Source organism: Danio rerio, chromosome 2, assembly GCF_052040795.2.
Source record: "Danio rerio strain M-AB ecotype USA chromosome 2, GRCz13ab, whole genome shotgun sequence".
In the NCBI taxonomy this organism is placed as follows: domain Eukaryota; kingdom Metazoa; phylum Chordata; class Actinopteri; order Cypriniformes; family Danionidae; genus Danio; species Danio rerio.
In genome coordinates, this window is record NC_141022.1 from 14,387,346 (window position 1) to 14,408,572 (window position 21,227).

Genomic DNA, 21,227 nt, shown 5'->3' on the forward strand with positions numbered 1-21,227 from the left:
TTACACTTAACTTTTGTAATGTGTACAATTCCTCATATAGACTATACACATTCGTACTTTCAGGCTTTTTAAAAGCATCAATGATGTAGAGATGTGGAAATTTTGTTGATGTATTTTTGATGTACCATTATTGTTGATGTGCTTGTGGAGTGTTTGGTGTTTTTAGAATGCCCTTGACATTTTACAACACATGATGCGTAGAGTATGATCATAATCACCACTGCTTACATTCTTTAATTCCCTGCATTAAATGCCTCTCCGCATGCTTTGGGCGGACACTCAAATTTGCATATGAGCAGCTCGAGACAAAGGAAGTTTCCCGCTCAAACTTTGCCCTGAAATCATTGGTCAAGAATGCTGAACGGGTTGTCATGTGACCCGCAGGTATAACCATTCTGCCCCCCAACATCTGGGCAGAGAAGTCCGAACAAAGAACTCGTCAAAGGTGGCCCCTTTGAGGTGCAAGCAGCTCTTCTACACCGCATGGACTTTCCAGCCACGTTTTCTTTTTTTCCGGCAAAGTAAACTCAGTTAAAGTTTGCGATCGTGTTCCTCCGAACTGTATTACAAACTCAACGCATCAAGAAGGACATCAAAGGAGTCCAGGTATTTTAGTTATGCGAATAAGCTGTGCCCCTTTTATCAAAAAGATGTTTTTTATAATCTTGGTGATACTTAATGGTGTGTGTGGAACTGAAACCAGATTTTGCCACTCTTTATCTGAAATCTATATTTCCGCGCTTCGCTATCTCTCTCTGTTTGTTACATGTTTTATAGACCTGTAAAGCCTATCTCCACGAAGTTTACCTTTGTTCTATGTTTAATTTATGTTCGTGCGTTTGTTCGTTATCTTTCTGACTAGTCAATAAATCCCATTATAATCAAATTAATTGTATTGTTTGTCTCGCAGTAAATTTCACTGAAAGACAGATTCCTCTTCCTAGCTGTTATAAGTTGATTAAAACTTATGAATGATTAACAAGAAGTAGTAATAATTCCCTTTTCTAAATGAATAGATCATTACCGTGTCCGCTCGTTTATGTTTGTTTGGTCAAATTAACAGTAAATTAATCCAGAATGTTAATGATTAATAATAATTCGTTATTGTTCATAATTAATATTCATAATTTGAGAGTCCACTCGGTCGCACGGCAGAATCATATACAATCATATGTTTGTTTGACCAAGTTGACTGAAGCTTAAGCCGGAATATTAATAATTAAGAATAAACCGTTATTGTTGATTATTAATATTCATAAAATGAGCTAATTTCTGTTATATATTAGTGGAGAGAATGCGGGCGGTTTTCCAAACATTTTCTGTGAGACAAACTCCCCAATTCATTGTGATTGTTGGCGCGCGCTATAGAAGAAAAAAAGACACAGCGAAAAGCTGGGAGGACGAAAGCCTCCTACAGCTTTTCAGTTCACTAGCATGCTGCAGAAAACGGCTGAATGTTAAGTGTAACTATTTAAACTGCAGTTCATAATATTTTAAATCGATTCAGCAAAGACGCAAGTCCGCAAATCATTTAAATATATTATTGCGCCTGGCGGAACAACGAGTTCCCTCAGTGCTTGTAAGACAGTTTGGAAACCCCAAAACCTGTCCGTTTAAAAGGCCTTCTTATAGCTAGAAAAATTCTAGACTATTTGCTCCCGTGGTTTCAAACAGTTAGTTTAGTTGCCTAACGTTTAACCTCTTTGCTTCGGCGCCGTGCGAAATTAATTTCAGAACTGCTTAACGGTTCTAAATTAATGTATTTGGGAGTTGCAAGCTTGCCTATTAATCGCTTTCTGACGAAAATAATTCTCAGAATCATAAGCGTGTTTTTAAATGGTACCAAAATCTTATATATATGTCGAATTCCCATATTTCAGTTATGTTCGTCCGGACCAAATCTGTGTACAAATGTGCACCGCCTCGAGAGACATCTCGCATTTTATGTTTGTTTGTCTAAATGTAATGGTCAGATGTCATAAATCATTGTTAATGCAACATGATATAAGAAATAACCGTTTATGCGAATCTTAGTGGTTCGCGCTTTGCCCTTTGTGAAGTCAGCCGCATACCCAGTTATGAATGGAAAGTCTCTTTTTGTGAATGAAGCCGCTCCTTGAGCGTTCATTGGCTCCTCGTCTACGTGACTCGTGTGCACACACGCATGCGTGAATGACATAGCCACCACCCCAAAGCATCAAACCCGCCTTTAGGAGGCAGAGTGTGTGACGCGGCTTACGTCATAGGGCAAACAACTCGCTAGTTTCTAACAACTAGCCTTAAGTAAACTAACCCTTCGCGTCTTAATATTACCAAACTGTTAGCACAAGGCTAACCGGATGTGAGGCGCAACTCGTAACAACAGGTTTCTTGCCTACACATGCAGCTCTCTGCTTCACCTCTAACAGAGCGGTATCGTAGGACTTTGCCCGCTTCTCTTTCTACTTTAATCTGCTTTAATCTCTTAACTGTTACCACACATTAAGGACTCTCTCTTAAAACTTATAAATGCTCTATGCATATCTTACATCATTAATAATTTCCCAAATCTGGGTAACAGTTACTAGTTAATGTTTATCCTATCCATCAAGGCCCACTTAGGAAAACACAGATCATTTGCATGCAAATTACTCTTTTTCTTCTGTTACTCAAAACTCCTTTTTTCTTTAATATCTTTTTACATTTACTTTTTATTCTTTAAAGCTGGAGAAACAGTTCAAGTGTATTTACCATTACAAGCAGGTCCTAGCAGAAAAAAACACAAACTAATAAGCATAAAATCGCTTACCGTTTTTTATTGTGGCCACATATTTGTGTTTTCTCTCCAGTCCAGCATGCACAGTAACACCAGTCCTGCTCCTTTCCAGCCCACCCAGAGGGACGCCAAATGTGGTGGTTTTCTTGGTTTTTCTCTTCCTCAATCAAACTCAGTCTGGAGGTTATGAATATCAGAAGAATATACTTTATTGTCGACAACAAAGGAGAACTTTCAGGAGACCCCCAGTAGCATCTCTATCTGAAAAATTCTGTCTCACTCAAATTCTAGCCTGCTTAAATACTCTTTTACAACTGTTTTTTCCTTTGTTCTACATATGTCACACAAGATCCCTCCTAGTTTAACCCTTGACCCCAAATTCCACCTCTGTCATTTGTTTTTCCCTTAGTTCTACATATATCACACAAGACCCCCCCCCAGTTTAACCCTTGACCCCAAATTCCACCTAGGTTAACCTTTTACAACTGTTATTTCCTTTGTTCTACATGTCACACAAATTCCAACTAGGTTACCCCTGACCCAAACCTGGTACCTATATAACTTATACATTTCTTGTGATATGGTAATTCTTCTAATGGTATGCAAGTCTACAAGCAGATTATACACATACAATTTGAATATATACATTAACTCAGGGGTGTCAAACTCAATTCCTGGAGGGCCGAAGCCCTGCACAGTTTAGTTACAACCCTGCTCCAACACACTTACCTGTAGGTTTCAAATAAGCCTGAAGGACTCAATTAGTTTGATCAGGTGTGTTTAATTAGGATTGGAACTAAACTGTGCAGAGCTGCGGCCCTTTTGGAACTGAGTTTGACAACTGTGCATTAACTTCACACTTTTAAAGAGTATAAAATCCACTTCAAGAACCACCAGGGTGATCTAAATAATTGATTGATAATTTGCACAGCCTGGCGCATGACTAAAAGCCTTAAGGCCAGTACGTAGATATCAACTATTATATAGCCACCCCAATTCGACATCCGAATTGTCCGGCCCCCAGTGTATCCTTAGAAGGACCAACGTCTAGCCGACAACACTACCCCCTAGCTGACAACACTGTCAGACTAATAATATAGCACAATGCTAACATCCATTCGAATTTGCCATGTGGGTCTCTCTCTCTCTCCCTTGTGATGTCTGTCTCACCCAGCAGACCAGCATGTCAAGTGCGTCCAGCCCGCTGCTCACTGGGACCAACTGGAGCCCTGGTTCAGCGCTTAACCCACAACCTCCTGCCCAACAACGCCATGGAGCTGCAGCGGCCAAGCAGAGAGCAGCTGGATGTCCGCATTAATCCGCTGAGGGCGAACGACCTAGCAAGAAGCCATAACAGCCAAGCCCAGACTCAACTCTCCAGGGCCCTGACACACCTCACCCTTGCACAGGCCGGATCCATAGGAAAGGGTCTCGACCAGCTGGAGCATCGAGCCCAGGACGCCTGCAAGACGACAAGGGAAAAGGACGCCGAACTTCTGGAGCAAATGGACGGACTACATCGTGCCCCGATGGAGCTACAAGCGGACAACGGACACAAGAAGCGACAAAAGGAGAAAGCCAAAGAGGAACTAAGTGTAAAGCAACAAACCTGAAACACTATTGTAAAGAGCAGAACGAAAGACGGTGAAGCTCGGGTCAAAGCTTCTAAAGTCAACTGGAGAGGGCCCGAGCAAAATTCCAACACGGAACCCAACCAAGAGACTTTAAGCATGAACTTGACAGAGTTCACCTAGAACTGTCACATTCCTAAAATCCATGTGACTACCCGAAAGGGAAAGTGCCGCAGTCAGCCACAAAAGCCAAGACTTGATAGACCAGCAGAGGGGGGTGAATCCAACTCATACTGCCCCGCCAGCCAGCATTCCAGCAACGCCCGTCAGCATCACAGGGCCAGGACTCCCTCCAAAGGGGCCCCCCACGACAGACACCTCCTGTCAACCAAAGACTTGAACCAGCTGGCCAGGGAAATGCCAACTTTTACCCCAAACACTGCTGGAGGCGACAACATTCACTCCTACTTTTAAGACATTGACTTCTACAAAGACAAGGCCAAGTGCCACTATCTGTGACAAATTATATCTGCTAAAAATTACTTTGAGCCGTGAAGCAAGAAGTTTTTTGAAGCAACACCCCTGTGCCATCAAAGCAGATTACGAGCCGATGCAAAAGCTTTTACTAGAGTGTTTTATCTGACCCAGTGTCGGAGTAAGGACTGATTGTCGCCATGGGTCTCAGAACAGCCACGAGACCTCACAGGCATACTGCAGTCGACTACACCAACCTTACTGTGAGACAGGAAATGAGCCATGGACGAAGGAGGATTTCACCTCCCAGATCCTCTCTCCCAAAAACCTGCCTTTCTGTGGGGAGTCCGCACTCGGGCAATGGCCTGCCCCCATGCCCTGACCACCCAACAGCGGCAGAGTTTAGCTTATAAAATCTGTTTAAAGCAAAGACTGTTTCCCAGCCGCAAGACTTCCAACAGTGAGTCAAAGCCTTTCTCCGCCAGCAGAGAACAGTACCGCCAGGAAGGTGTATGTCTCAACACCAGACAGGATGCTTAGAGACACATTGGGACAAGCCACTCTCCACAAGCAGCCCAAAAGGAGCCTAACAGCAACCAAGGAACAGCCAACCTGCAGTAGCTAGGAGCTCAAGCAGCCAGCAGTTAGCTCGTTACACGCCAGAGAAAGCCAGAGGTGAAAACCTGACACCAAACGACAGCACAGTGGCGTCATGAGCAGCAGAACTGCTGAAAAACTTGAAGAGGGCCCTACAAGTAGTCAAGCCAGACTCCTTATGACTAGAGGGGCTCCAAAACCACTTACCCCCCCCTGAACACCTGCCTTCTGCTCCATCCCCGCAGAGTACTGCGAGTCCAACACAAGCTAAAGACTGTGTATCTAACTACAGCATCACGCTTCCCCATGCATGCAACCTCAGGTACCAGAAAACACTGGTCTGGTTGTCTGTTTACCTCCTGAGCCACAGCCCACCAACCAGCCACACCTGCGTACAAACAACTGCTCAGGCCCCTGCACTTCAACTCTTGGGGAACCTGACCGAAATGGCGTGCCAACGACACGCTACTTGACCGTAACCGTGGAGATGAAAGAAAGACGAGAAACGCTGGTCAGCACAGGAGCAGACCTCACATTAATGTCATCTTCTCTGTTTGAGTAACTCAAAGCAAGAGCTCAGAGACTAAACCGAACACTTAAATGCCAACAAGGCAGGCTGAATGTGCAAATCATACAGCCAAACTGAGGTTCAACTTACATACATCGCTCCCATTCAAGTAACTATTGTCCCTATGACTGCATTGCACCCCGTGTACCCGTCGCCAATGGACACATACCTGCTGCTAATTGGTAAAGATCCGCTGGATATGTTTGAACCTCTTTTAAACTTTGAACCTCTCAAAATCTGGGCCCAAGTGCGAGAACTCTTTCTCACAGCCGTCAGGTCAACCCCAACAGACTTTCAAGTCACCGAGGTCGCGGGAAACTGCTGGAACCCGCGAGAACCCAAACTCAATAACATAGACGGGGTCAAGGTCGCTACTCTGCAGCCTTCAACCAGCTAACAACCCCAACGCTTGCTGCCCCAGGCCTCAAAGTGCTTAATGTTGAATAACCAGACTGTTTACGACACTGTACTTGCACTATGAGCAGACAACCCAGCAGCCATCAGCCTCCCGCTGTGCGACACTCCGCCTGAACACACCCCAGACATGTGTTCAACTACCATGCATAAACGCTACTATCCAAATGCTGAACTCTCACACATGACAACTGTCAACAGCATTTGCGCATTAAACTTGAACCGGAACGGTGGATGGGTCCTAACTCTCACGGCCCCGCCGCACGATGTTCACATCGGAGCTGATAGCCTGATACATCTTCAGGCATATATATAGGCACCCACACTTTTCACAGCCAACATCTATGGCTGTCACCCTCAAGAAGCCCCACTCAGGCCAGACCATGCCAGAGGTCTGCTCTGTCATCAGCAAACAAGACTCTGTGGTGCCAGCCTATACAAACAGGTGCTCTATATGGCTCTCCATACGAAAGGCCGAATTCTAAACATACATTGGGTTGTTCTTCCAACCAACAAAAGAAGGCATAAAACTGGTCCTCAACCTGGAAGCCATGCCCTAAATTGAACTGTCCCCATGAACAGTATATGTCTTGTGTAATAGCTGCATGGCAACTGACATAAAAATCCTCAAAGACTACCGACTGGGACGATTGGTCAGCTACGAGTTCTATGACTTTGAACTCTTGGGCCAATTATTGGCCTCACCCCCTATGCAACGACACCAGAGAAAACACAGACTATACTGTTCCATTCAAGCTCGTCACACTCATGTTACCAGTAAACAAAGAACAGGTATGCAGAAGTTAGCCCACCGAGGACTAACTTCTTGCTTCTGTTTCCCAGCCACTTGTCACCCCATCACTAACATGGATGAAGACATGGCACTTTCCTCAACAGAACGGACATGCTGAGGCCACGCAGGATGATGTCAACTGACAAACGTCAGCACAACCAGTATGACTACAACGGTGCCCTCGCTAAAGACTCTTTAGACTGCAAGTCCCACTGACCTTCACATGGAAATATCTAACTCCATGGTGGAAAAAGGACATCTGTCAATGCAACAACACCTACTCGGCACCCATCTGGCCCGTCCTCAAGCCAAACGTCAAAAGGTGCCTGACTATAGAAAGCTAAATCAGCAAATGCCATTGTCATGAGGGCCAATGACACCACTGGAACAGGAAGTGCCCAGAATTCAAGGACCAACCATCTTCTTAACGCTTGATGTGGTCCCCGCCTTCTGGACGATACCTGTACATCCAAATGACCAGCATAAGCTAGCTTTCACCTTAAACGACAGACACTAAACGATCATGAGGTGCCCCGTCGGCTAGGCCAACTCACCAGCCGAAAGCAACACCCTCCTGAACAAAGCATATCCCGATGCTTATGTTAGAGGCAACCTCATCTATGTTGATGACATCCTCATGAAAGCACCACCGTGTCTGGCCACTCAAAGGAGACAGACCATGTCCTACAACAGTTGACTGTGACTAGCGCAAAGACTACCGCCTAGCAAGGTCTCCGAACTGAGCAGCTCCCTAAGTGGGTACAACTACTCCAGACATGTCATTAAGAACTTTTCAAAGACTTCTAGATCCGTGACCCCCCTGTTCAAAAAGGGCTGTCCTTCTGTTTGACAGAAGGTCAACAGCTGGCCACGACTGAATTGAGACAACGTCTGGGCATATGCAAGTAAAACACTCCTTGCGCCAGAAGGCAAATACTAAGACTGTGAAATAACATCGCTCTGCACAGTGGGTGCCATTTCAACAGCTATTCTCCAACTTCTTTGGAGCACAAAAGCCATCATAGACACCTGCCAACAACCTGTCTTGTTACTGAACAGTCAGCACATCCGGGATGGCATAAAGACTTACGCCAGTACGACCATGCGGCTGATAGCCACCCAGGGCCACTGTATTGACACCTCTTAATCCACATCTTAAGCCACAAATCCACGCTGGGCAACGGCCTGGCTGTTTACATAGACTGTACAACTGACAGACCATCTGCGATGCGGTAGTGGATGAACCCCAGCCACCTCTGCCAACCTGGCATTCAAGTACTCCAAGTACTGGGATGAGAATGCATGCCAAGGTATGCCCACAGCCCGTGTCGATGGATGCTTCCACAAACATCTCAGTATGCAGAAATGGCAGTCATCATTGTAACCCTTCAAAGCACAGCAGCCCATGACATCAGAGTGCACTTAGCTGCACAGACTCCAACTTGCTAGACTCTGTTTCACGTTCCACTTCCCAAGGTGAAAACAAAGGGCTTCAGAACTGCCAACCACAAGCCTGTGAAACATCAACACTTTTTCTTTTTTCCAAGTAGGAGACCACAACACCGACAACCACATCATGGTCGTCTACTGAAAAAAGATAAGAACATTTCAAACTTTCAGGCACTGACAAGGACCTGAATGACCAGACAGATGCCCTTACCAAGAAGGCGCATCACACGGTGGACCATGGTCACCACTCAACCAAAACCCCGAGATCTGGCAGCTGTAACCGGCAGCCAACAACCCAGCCTAACCGAACACAGCTGCCACATCCAATCTTACCAGCCCGACAAATGTCGATAAACGACATTGCGAACACGTAGGCATCTGACTCCTCATGTCAGACCAGTTTTATTTTTACTTTTACTTTGTCTCGTTTTGTTTGTTTGTGTGTTTTTTACAACCACTCACCCCACCTACCACACGAATCTTCTGTCTGACCTCAGCTTCATCGCAGATGTCACTCCACACCTCCTACATCCTAAAAACAGTGTGTGAATCATTTTTGGCTTGTCCCTGAAGACTCCACGCCACCAAAGTTCGTGCTCCCTCATGTACTGACCCAGCACACAGCAAAACATGCCCAGGGCGCTGATTCACCGAGCACCACAGCAACACAGAGGAACCATCCTCTCATGATCAGACACCCAGATGGATCGGGCGGAACACTTCCATGGGCTCACAAGGAGCAACAAATTTTTTTTGTGTGTTTCACGTGTGTTTTTCTCTCCTTCGCTTTCTTTACGTCTGGAATTCATATGCCAGTCCACCTAGTGGGTAGAGTGTCTCTCAGCAATGATGACACAGCCCAGAGCTTGGCATACCTTCTGATGATGCAAACAACTCGGACCAAGGCACCCCCCTGCACCACTAACAAGATACAGGAATCAGTGAACAAGTGCACCGCCGCCCTCCCACAAGCCTTTCAGCGGAAGGCTGGGAAAGGAAAGGAACGCCAAGGAGCCCCGCTCACGCTGATGGAAATAAAACTCCGTCCAGCTGACTCAGGAACGCACATCGAGGGACCGTCACCTCCAGCCCAACCAACAAGTTAAGTTAAATCCCAACCAACTGGGTTTTCTCCGAAACACGTTGTCTGGGAAGAGGGGGACTGTAACATAACTGGTAACACATATTGTAACATATATTCTGGAGGTAAACATTCCGTTTAACATTCCATGAAAAAGGTCTGGGTTCAATTTCCAGAACAATTCAGATCACTCAGAGACGAAAAGTCTGGCCCAAAAAAAATCCCTGCTGACAAGTTAACGAGCTGGGGATACTTCACAGAACTGTCCTAAACCACTCTCTGCCGACTTCAAAAGAACATGGCAGATAAGATAAACGAGAGAAAAAAACCACCATCTTTAGTCAGCCTTCTGCTCACAGACAAAAGACATCCCTTAACATTAAACAAAGACATTTAGAACCCAAATCTCTTGTTTAATTACACTTAACTTTTGTAATGTGTACAATTCCTCATATAGACTATACACATTCATACTTTCAGGATTTTTAAAAGAATCAATGATGTAGGGATGTGGAAATTATGTTGATGTATTTTTGATGTACCATTATTGTTGATGTGATTGTGGAGTGTTTGGTGTCGTTAGAATGCCCTTGACATTTTACAACACATGATGCGTAGAGTATGATCATAATCACCACTGCTTACATTCTTTAATTCCCTGCATTAAATGCCTCTCCGCATGCTTTGGGCGGACACTCAAATTTGCATATGAGCAGCTCGAGACAAAGGAAGTTTCCCGCTCAAACTTTGCCCTGAAATCATTGGTCAAGAATGCTGAACGGGTTGTCACGTGACCCGCAGGTATAACCGTTCTGCCCCCAAACATCTGGGCAGATAAATCCGAACTTGTCAAAGGTGGCCCCTTTGAGGGGCAAGCGGCCCTTCTACGCCGCATGGACTTTCCAGCCACGGTTTCTTTTTTTCCGTTTTTTCCGTTTTACAAACGCAACGTATCAAGAAAGACATCAAAGGAGTTTTCATCACGACGGAAGAGAGACTCGCATAAAAAGAGACACATTTGAAAGTCCAGAAAGTCCAGACATTAAAGTCCAGGTAGTTTTAGTTATGTGAATAAGCTGTGCCCCTTTTATCAAAAAGGTGTTTTTTATAATCTTGGTGATCCTTAATGGTGTGTGTGTGTGTGCAACTGAAACCAGATTTTGCCACTCTTTATCTGAAATCTATATTTCCGCGCTTTGGTATCTCTCTCTGTTTGTTACATATTTTATAGACCCGTATAGCCTATTTCCACGGAGTTTACCTTTGTTCTATGTTTAATGTATGTTCGTGCGTTTGTTCGTTATCTGTCTGTCTAGTCAATAAATCTATTATAATCCAATGAATTGTATTGTTTGTCTTGCAGGAAAAGTCACTGAAAGACAGATTCCCCTGCCTAGCTGCTATAAGTTGATTAAAACTTATGAATGATTAATCTACTTTACAAGAAGTAGTAATAATTCCCCTTTCTAAATGAACAGATCATTACCGTGTCCACTCTGGTTATGTTTGTTTGGTCAAATAACAGTAAATTAATCCAGAATGTTAATGATTAATAATAATTCGTTATTGTTGATAATTATTTTTCATAATCTGAGAGTCCGCTCGGTCGCACGGCAGAATCATATAGAGTTATATGTTTGTTTGACCAAGTTGACTGAAGCTTAAGCCGGAATATTAATAATTAAGAATAAACCGTTATTGTTGATTATTAATATTCATAAAATGAGCTAATTTCTGTTACAACATTAAAGGGCTCGACTGGTCAAATGCTCATTATCGTATGCCATCAAGATTCCGCTGAGCATGGCCGCCATGTTGCAAGCTCCATGTTGCATTGTTGTGTTTTGTGCGTTTTACTTGTATTTTTGTAATTTTTTTGTGCGGGATGTACACACTCTCATTACCTACGACAGACTTCATTGCACATCGAAGACCGGACTTTGAGTTATTTAGCGACGCTCTATTTACAAACACAGCAACAGAACCCTTTTTCTGGGTCACACAACCGCAGCAACGATGGAAAAGCAGCTGGAAAAGAGGACTAAGACGCCATGGATTTCGACGCTCTATTTACAAACACAGCAACAGAACCCTTTTTCTGGGTCACACAACTGAAGCGACAACGGAAAAGCAGCCGGAAAAGAGGACTAAGATGCCGTGGATTTCGAAGCTCTATTTACAAACACAGCAGCAGAACCCTTTTTCTGGGTCACACAACCGAAGCGACGACAGAAAAGAGGACTAAGTGGATTTCGACCTTTGCTCTCCACTATTCTGCTGTCTAATGTTTAGTGACTGGAAAACAAACTTTGCAAGCTACGGGCGCGCATTTCCTTCCAATGGGAAAGAAGAAACTGCTGCATTATCTGCCTCACAGAAACCTGGCTATCTGCGGAGGTACCAGACACAGCTGTTGAATTTTTGGGGTCCTCCTTGCACCGGGTGGATAAAACGAAAGAACTCACAGGGAAAAGCAAAGGGGGAGGTGTTTGTTTCTTTATTAACAACTCATGGTGTGATGTGAGGAACATACACCCAGTTAAATAATTTTGTTCTCCTGATCTGGAATATCTTATGCTTCGGTGTCAACCATACTGGCTACCAAGGGAGTTCACAGCTGTTATCATTACGGCTGTGTACATCCACCCTCAAGCCAAAACAAAGCAGGCACTCAGGGAACTGTACAGGAGCATAAGCGAGCAGGAAACCGCACACACGGAGGTAGCATTTATTGTCACAGGGGACTTTAAAAACGGCATTCTCAGGAAAATCGCTCCAAAATACTATCAACATGTAACCACAAACACGTGTGGTGATCGCATTCTGGACCCTTGCTACTCTCCGTTCCGGGATGCGTTCTGGGCAGCGTGTGACGATGACATTGACATGTACTCAGACACAGTTACGATCATCAAAGCAGCAAAACGTCAATACAAAGACAAGGTGGAGGGTCAATTTAACACAAATAACGCAAGGAGCATGTGGTAGGGACTTAATTACATCATGGACTTTAAAAGTAAGAAACCCACCACTATAAACATTGCTGCTTCTCTCCCGGACAAGCTTAACTCGTTCTATGCACGCTTTGAAGCCCAGGACAGCACTCACACTGCTCACTCCCGTGCCCGATACCGAAACCGAAATCTGTAGCGGACGTAACGAGATCTTTCTGTTGCGTAAATATCTGGAAAGCTATGTTCCCAGATGGCATCACTGGACGTGTACCTAAAGCAAGCGCACACCAGCTAGCGGGAGTTTTCAAGGACATCTTTAACCTCTCGCCCTCTCGGTCTGTGGTTACCACATGCTTTAAGACAGCTACTATTGTGCCCATTCCGAAATCAACTAAAACCACATGCTTGAATGACTGGCATCCAGTTGCTTTGACACCCATCTTCAGCAAGTCCTTTGAGAATCTGATTAAAAAGCTCACACTGACCCTCTGCAATGTAGCGAAATTAGCTCAGTTTATGAATATTAATAATCAATAATAACAAGTTATTATTAATCATTAATATTCCAGCTTAACCTTCTGTCAATTTGGATAAACAAGTATATAATCGTTTATGATTCCGCCGAATTATTTTTTTAAATAAATATAACCAGAACTCGCCCGCTCGTCCGAGCGGACTCTGTAATGATCTATTCATTTAGAAAGGGAATTATTACTACTCCTTGTGAAGTAGATTAATTATTAATAAGTTTTGATCAACTTAATAGCAGCTAGGCAAGGGAATCTATCATTTCAGTGACTTTTTCTGTGAGGCAAGCAATACAGTCCAGTGGGGTAACAATACAGTGGGATTTATTGACTAGTCTGACATATAACGAACAAACGCACAAACATAACATAAAACATAGAACAAATGTATACTAGGGTTGGGTATCGTTTGGGGTTTTTTCGATACCGGTGCTAAATCGATACTTTTAAAACAGTACCGGTGCCAAAACGGTGCCTGAACCGATACCTTTTAGCCACAAAATTAATTGAAATATATATATATATATATATATATATATATATATATATATATATATATATATATATATATATATATAATTGAACCATATAAATATATATTTATAAGTTTAAAGTAAACATCAATTCATATTTTATATATTTGAATTGCATTAATATATTTATTTTGATCAATTGTTTATTAGCATAAATGCAAGATTTCCATTATGCTATAAACATTACATTAGCTTACTTAACCTGTGGAAAGGCTGTCATCAAAATCAGGGAACAACCTTTTTCTGGGTTTGAAGCTTGTGTCTACTTTTCATGGACATCAGTGATCTAATAATTTGCCTTAATCTGAATAAGAGAATAATATGATTCAGGTGTTTACATGAGTTGCTTTTTGAACGTTACATTCATGATTCCCAGTTACATTTTATACCACATGGATCCATCAACATCATTGCGTCACCAACCTATAAATGTCCTGCGCAGTTTGTGTCTTTGGTCCTTTAAGATATTAAAAAAAAACACTGTTAACGTGGTAGACTTTTGATTAGAGTAGTGTCTTAATCATATTAAAATCAGAGTATTAGTGTCCATATAAACGTACTCAGATAATGTGATAAATGATGTCACAAGCTGTCAGCGATTGTCTATTCATCACCTTTAAGGTGATTCCATGAGCCCTCACATTTTATAAGTTTCACGTGTTTCTCTCTTACACGCAACTTTTGTAACATCTGCTGCATGTTGGTGTGTCAGAATCCTTGCTTGTAAAATATAGCCATACTGTAGAATGCTTAGATTAAGCAAATTAGTTGAACGCGATCATGCGTGTTGATGAGGTGAGTCAGTCGCCGCATGCGCTGTACTGTGCGCTTTGCCTTCTATAAGCTACAATAACAAATGCCTGACATCGCTGACATCCATATGCCTCAAAGCTGTTTAGAATTAAACATTTAGAGATAGTGTGACACAACGCTTACTCACGTGTGTCTTTAATGCACCCCTTTCACGCTTCTTAAGCGCGTCACACAGCGGATGCACCTCTCAGAGCCGCAGCACGGAGTGCACATGACAGTTTATAGTATCACACACCAGACGTGCACATTCGCATGTTATTTAAAATGAAACTATTCAGATGGCGCTCTGTGGCATGGCAGAAATATTAACAGTCATGAGTCGTGCCTGGACGCCGCTGACTTGCGGATTCTAAAATGCATGTCCCTGCGCGTCGCCGGGTGGTGCTTCCGGTGCGCAACCTGCTTTACGTTCTTGTTGCAGCTCCAAAATTAGGCACCGAAATTCATATGCTGATTTCATCCGGTGCATACCGGTTCCAAAGGTACAGAGTTTAGGTACACAACCCTAATGTATACTGAACGTAGATAGGCTACATACGGGTCTATAGAACATATAACAACCAGAAAGAAACAGAAAAGCGCAAAAATAGAGAGTTCAGATAAAGAGTGGCAAATCTACCTCAGTTCCACATATTATTAAGGATCACCAAGATTATAAAAACAGCTTTTTGATAAAAGGGGCACCACTTATTTGCATAACTAAAATACCTGGACTTTGGGGTTTGGCGGTCTCTCTCTTTTTGCGAGTTTCTTCCGATGTGCTGGAAGTCCTTTTGATGTCCTTTCTTGATGCGTGGAGTTTGCAATACAGGTCAGAGGAAACGCGATTGCAACTTAAACTGAGTTTACTTTGCCAGAAAAATAAGAAACGTACAGCACAAAAAAACTGTGGTTTGCTCCCTAAAAAGGGGTTGCACCTCTCAAAAAGACTGTTTTCGGAACGTCTGCCTCGAGTTTAGGCACGCAGCTGGGTTTTAAACTTTTGTCTGGCCACACCTCTTTCCTTGCCAAGTGACCAATCGTTTCGTGTCAAAGTTTGAGAAGGAGATCTTCTTTGTCTCTGGCCTGCTAGTATGCAAACTAAGGATCCTCCCGCAGCCTAAGCATGGTTTTTATTTCAGGGCATTAAAGAATGCATTTTATTATCTTGCGCTATGCATCATGTGTTGTAAAATGTCAGCTGAAACCCATCGCTACCAAACATGGCGGCCTTAATAGTACATCAACATAATTCCCACATCTTTACATTATTGATGCTTTAAAAAGACCTAAAAGTACAAGGCGTACAGGTTATATGAGGAATTATACATGTAAGAAAAGTCAGAGATGAAATACAAAGTTTACAAAACACATAACATTTACTTTTGGGCTGATTTAGTATTTCTGAGTCCATTTTAGCATCGAGAGCCTTGTGTGTGTGTGTGTGTGCGTGTAGGTGTGTGTGGAAGAAGGGGGGCAGGAATGTCTTTGAAGATAAATTCATGCAGAGGAGACTCAGACCCCTTTATAAAATCAATACGCAATTTTTATCTACGGACTGTACGCTATTTGCATACAGGAATAACCGCTTCACTTTTGATGCAATTGCTTTCACCTTGCACACTGCTCTGTCTCACCTGGAAAGTAAAAACACATATTTAGGAATGCTGTTTGTGGACTACAGCTCAGCATTTAACACCATAGTGACTGCCAAGCTGATGTATGTATGCTGCCTGTATTTTGCACTGTCATTTTATTTGTGCACCGTCTGTATTTTGCACTGTCCTTTTATTTGCACCACGACATTTGTATCATTATTTTGAACTGTCTGGAGCCAGCACCTAAACTTTTCACTCATCACAGCCAGTGTTGGGAGTAATGCTTTACAAAAGTAATGTATTACAGTAATGTATTACATTTTTCTGTAACGCAGTAGTGTAAGGCATTACTAATACATTTTCAGTAATATTTTCGCTCCGTCAGATGATGCAGAATCACAATCTGTGCCTTGTGTTTCCTCTTCCTTTCGTTCTGTTGCTCTCCAGAGATCCTCCTATTTAATTGTTATCCCAAGAATTTTTATATGATTTATATATTGCTACACTATTTACTTACAGGTTAAGATAAATTCTATAATAAATACTAGTGTTTTTTAAGTGTAAGGTATACTGCCTATGTTTTAGGCTAGCATTTACAATGAATGCTTAAGCATACTGTCATATTAAGAATAGTGAACTCATAAAATTAAATATAAAGTGTAGTTTTACCACAGTAAATTGTGGTGAATTGTAGTACAATCTACCCCATATTGTGAAAAACTACAGCACTGGATCATTTGTTTATATTACACTTGTTGTGTTACCATAGCAACTATAGTATTACCACAAGAGTAATTAAAGTACTTAATGACAATAGCCCCTTGCACACAGTGATACCGGTAAATATCCGGAAAATTTCCGGAACTTCTTTACCGGTTTATTCAAAAAAGTGCTGTTCACACAGGCGAGGACGTTGCGGAAATTTTTCAGAAAAGACCTTTCAGACATCCATTCCAATATAACGGTAAATTCTGACATCATTCACCACAAATGAGCCTTAAACGGCTGCGCTTGTATTTGTAAACATTTGACTACATTATAAACTCCGTGGATGATCAGCATTGTGAACAACTTCGATGAAAACATATGGAGGATCACTTTCGCATGTCGAGATGTTCATTATATGTGCACATGCAAAGATTGAAGGTAAACAAACAGCAGCTTATTATAAGCATCTTATCAATGGTTATTTACACAGTTGGCATTAAGAAGAACATATAAACGTTATCTGACTAACTTCTAGCAGCTAAATGCATCTGGGAAAATATTCAAAGGCTTTTATTCTCATAAACCGCGCGGACGTAAACGCGTCTGACTGTTCTGATAGGCTAAAGCAGACGTCTCACGTCAGCACATTCTAGACGTGCAAACGCTCTTTCTGGCAACCTTCCTTCTGCATTCACACAGCGTAGCATTCCGGCAAATTACCGGTAATGTTACAACTTCTCTTCGCCAGAACGAATTTACCGGTATTTTCAAAAAGGACCTGTTTACACATACAACCTTTTCGGAAAATTGCCGGTAATTTTTCGGAAAGGTCTGTATCTGTGAAAGGGGCTAATATGTGTGTTCAGGGGCCCTGTGGAACAGCTTCTTCTCAAAATGAAGATGATGGCAGGGAAAATGTCCTCCACAATCTCATCAACAATGTAGAAGACAACAGACAGTAGTTCACTTTATTTTAGTTGTCATAAACAAAAGTGATTGATAATGAGATTTATTTGAAGATTGAATAGTACAGTAGGCTATAATACCTTATCAAGTGTTTCTATTAGTTACATTTCTGCTTGCGTTAGTTTTTATTTTTGTCTAAATGCTTTTTATTTGAAATATCTCATCTTATAACTTACAGCCAACAATGTTATGGTTTATTAGATAAAAAAAATTATAAGTCTATTTTAGTATTTTGGTTATTGTTAATAAATAGTGTACCAATATAATTCATATCAAAAAGCTTAAAAGGAAGAGGGAACACAAGACACAAATTGTGAGTTTGCATATAATATCACTAAGAGAGCAGTGTACTGAGAGCAAGAAAACTTGTGCGTGAGCAGTATATATTTAAGAGATCGTGAGAATTTGTGCGCGAGTAGCGTATTTGAGAGCTCGCAAGCAGTTTTGTCCACAAACAGGAAATCGATGCACAAACTTTATACTGAGAAAGCTGTTCATCATGCTCACTTTGTGCAGGACGGTTTTGTGCTGTAAACCACTTGAATGTAAAGTAAATACAATAATGGCAACAATAAGAAAAGAAACAAAATCTGCATTTTGTCATGGCATTGAGTTTACATATCGGCCTGTTGTGTCTAATATAAATATAGCCAAGCCATTCACAGATATTGCCAGATAATCACTTTACCTTTACCATACTTTTAACAGATCATTTGTAATTCTGGCTGTCATCCTTTCTTGCATTGTCTTGAGCCATCACATTGCCAATTATATACTATATTGTTAGTAGCCTAGAGAGGTCACAGTCATTCTGCTACATCAAATCACTTTCTACTGGATGTAAAATGCTCATTATAGAACATTATAGAATTTTATAATGTTAAGTTCTAATTCTGTAGTTATTTTGGTGAAAGTAACTAAAAAGTAATATAAGAGTAATGTAACATATTACAATTCTGAGACAGTAATATTGTAAGGTAAGGGATTACATTTAAATAACAGTAATAAGTAATCTGTAATGTATTACAGTTTATAAGTAACTTGCACAACACTGATCACAGCACACTTGCTGCTGCTGATGTGACAATAAGTGATTTGATTTGATCCTTCAGATTTGACCAGATAATAAACTTCTCATTTGTATATTTTAATTAACATTATTTTATTGTAATTATTTTGACAATGGAAAGCTGTCTGTTGCCCTGTTTAAAATGAGGCATTAGGCTGGCTTGTGTAGCAAGCCAGACTACTGTTTTCCTATTTTTCTTCTGAGACTAAAAAACAAAACGTATCTCCTCCTAGAGCTTTCGAGCTATGACCACCAAACTTCTACAAAAAAAAAAAAAAAAAAAACGTCCCAGGACCATCGGAAAAATTCCATTAACTTAACATTGGACCAAACTTTATGACCTCATAACTCTGCATCAGACTGTCGCACAGACTCTAACTGCTCATCCAGCTGGCCTCAAAGTTTGTCTAGACGAACTTTAATAATCTAGTTTATCTGTTATTTCTACATTAATTGGTGCTCCCACGTGAGGCTAAAATATCAATATTATTGTCAATACCTAAATATTATTTTTAATATTTGATAAATCCAATTATCACTTCACCCTTGGTGAACTTCAATGCTGTACTGGAGAATCCACTTATGGAGATTTCGTTCAGAAAGCTAATCATCTGAAAGAGTATGTAAATGGGCCAATAAAAATGCCAATATGTTTGCAGTGTCAGCTTGTGCAGCTGATGCTTGTTGCAATCAATTTAACAATATTAGCACAGCAAGAGCAAGGCTGAGGCATCTTTTCACCTCAGAGACTTCACAGCCTTCTGAGAGTCAATGAGGATTCCTCCTGCTGATATCCAGCGATTTCAAGCAAACGAGAGCGGTCCCCTGGTCTAGAGTGTGGTACAAGCAGCGGCAGATGGTCGAGCTGGGCTTTCTTCCTTGCTTGGAATTGGGTCCGGTCCTCCAGAGCAGTGCATATAGTTGCACTTTCACCTAAAAGAACAACACAGTCGTGCAGCATGTCATTTTCAGCATGGCGCTTTGTGCGTTTCTGGATGCGGTGGTTTTCTGTCCTTGGATGATGGGCACGAGCACTACGTTGCATGTCTGGGGATCCAGCATGTTAATGCGGTGCTCGTGGGCAGTCCATGTTGTCATAGTGATGGCATGTCTGTTGCACAATTTAGATTGCAGCTAGCCCTAGGCGAACCACAACAGCTGTCCCCTGCACTCAGGCAAGTCTGAGGGTTGGAGATTATCCGTTCCTCTGGGCCCGTGGACCTCGCGCTCCTCCAATCGCTCCATCTAAGCTTTGAATGGAGAAAACGATCCGTCTACCTAGATGGTAGCCCTTATGCTCAATGACACCATGGACCAGACGTCCACTGCTGCATCGGAGGGTAGGCTTTTATTGTCAGATGAGGATCCAGACACGCTCGCCCCCTCTAAGCAGGTGAGCGCTGTCACGGATCCTGAAACTGACATGTTAGTAATGCTTTTCCGGGCTACTTTGGGTGTGGGGTTGGAGATGGTTTATCCCCCAGCTCCATGGCTGGACTGACTAGATGGGTGCTACATTGAGTACAAGAGGGCCAAGCCGAGGGCCAAGGCTATCCCTCAGGTCGAGCGCACCATTGCAGTCAATCTTTGTCCACGTGGCGCCTCCTCTTGGCGGGGTACACCTCGTCCCCGTCCAAAGCCTGTAGGTTATCTGCCTCCCTCGGAGTCAGAGCCTACAAGGCTGTGGGCTAGGCTGCTTCCACCTTGCACGCTATGGCCACCTACCAGCACTACCAAGCACAGGCACTGGCCCAGCTGCACGTGGGTGGGTCTGACCCAAGCTTGTTACATGAGCTCTGCACCGCAACCGACTACACTCTTCGGACCACTAAGTCTGCTGCGTGTGCGTTGGGGAGGACGATGTCCACATTAGTGGTCCAGGAGCGCCACCTCTGGCTAAACCTGACGGAGATGCGTGAAATCAATAAAGTTCGCTTTCTTGGCTCCCCCATATCCCAGTCTGGCCTGTTCTGCGACCTAGTCAATGAATTCACCCAGGAATTCAGGGCGGTGAGAGAGCAGTCAGATGCGATGGGTTATGTCAACTATTGGCGGGGCCGTAAGCCCGCTCCGCCACCAAGCCATCCACATCTGCTGCTCCTCGCCAAGAGTGTCCGCGTACAAGAGCTGCTCAGCCTCCAGCGAAGCGGGCCTGTTGAGCACCACAGAAGCAGGCAACCCCCCTGCCCATGGCACCTTTAAGTCCGGTAAATAGACCACGAATTGTCTCTGAGACAGGCTATGCGAAAAAGAGGGAATTTGCTCTTTCCCCACTGGAGAGCCGGGCCACGAAAACATCAATAAAAGAGCACTTTTCCACTCCCCCGGATGTGACAGCCCGAACTCCGCCAGTCTGGGATGCTATGCCATTCAGCTCG

At 42.8% G+C, this 21,227-nt stretch overlaps 1 protein-coding gene and 1 long non-coding RNA gene across 13 annotated transcripts in view; both read left to right on the forward strand.

Annotated features, from left to right (window-relative positions):
• The window catches only part of cfap57 (cilia and flagella associated protein 57), a 311,646-nt gene that overhangs the window by 166,843 nt on the left and 123,576 nt on the right, over window positions 1–21,227 (forward strand).
• Window positions 416–11,041, forward strand: LOC147846241 (uncharacterized). The gene is made up of 2 exons (XR_015478313.1): window positions 416–606; window positions 3,930–11,041. It is a non-coding gene; the product is annotated as an uncharacterized LOC147846241 (long non-coding RNA).